This window comes from Haliotis asinina, chromosome 11, assembly GCF_037392515.1.
Source record: "Haliotis asinina isolate JCU_RB_2024 chromosome 11, JCU_Hal_asi_v2, whole genome shotgun sequence".
Lineage (NCBI taxonomy): Eukaryota > Metazoa > Mollusca > Gastropoda > Lepetellida > Haliotidae > Haliotis > Haliotis asinina.
Genome location: NC_090290.1, coordinates 3,766,713 through 3,767,429, shown reverse-complemented (window position 1 = coordinate 3,767,429; position 717 = coordinate 3,766,713).

Sequence of the window (717 nt, the reverse complement as noted above, 5' to 3'; positions counted from 1 at the left end):
TGATTGCAGCTATGAGGCTGTTATTTCGCCCTTTCTACGGTTGTTTTGTGTAAAAAAGAATAATAAACATTACATAAGTAGTGAGGACTGCCATGGAAAACTTCGGTCTGAGTAAGGGTGCTAAAGATCGATGTGAAAGGGAACATCATATGGTATGTGAAACCCAGAGTCATATATCATCATCATATCATTGTTGCAATTGTTGTTTCTTTTATTGCTATTAGCATATTACTTCTCTCTCCATCGTGAATGAATGAGTGCCTTTGGGCTTTACCAAGTGTTCGTACAAGGCATTCATTCAAAAATTGAATATCCATCGATATGATCTTCGTATAAATAATATTTTGTCAATAATACATGTCTTCGTATTTGTACTTATGCATGCAAAGCAAATCATCGATTGAGTCTCAAACACAAAAAGTCGAATACCCCAATACGTCTCCATGTGAAATTTCAATCAGCAATCTTCATTGTAAGAAAGAAAACACGTGACACACAGTATGACAATAAATGCGCCAGGAATATAGTCCTTATGTAAACAATGTGAAAATCGTCTCTCTTTCATCCACCTTTTAATACATTTCATGTCCCAAGTGGGGATTATATACATGTGAAAAAAATTTCAATTATGCATTTTGTACCGCCTGTTATGTCTCATTACTTAAATGAAATATCCCTCCGCGCTATGTATATAAACTGCTGAACCCTTATTTCGTT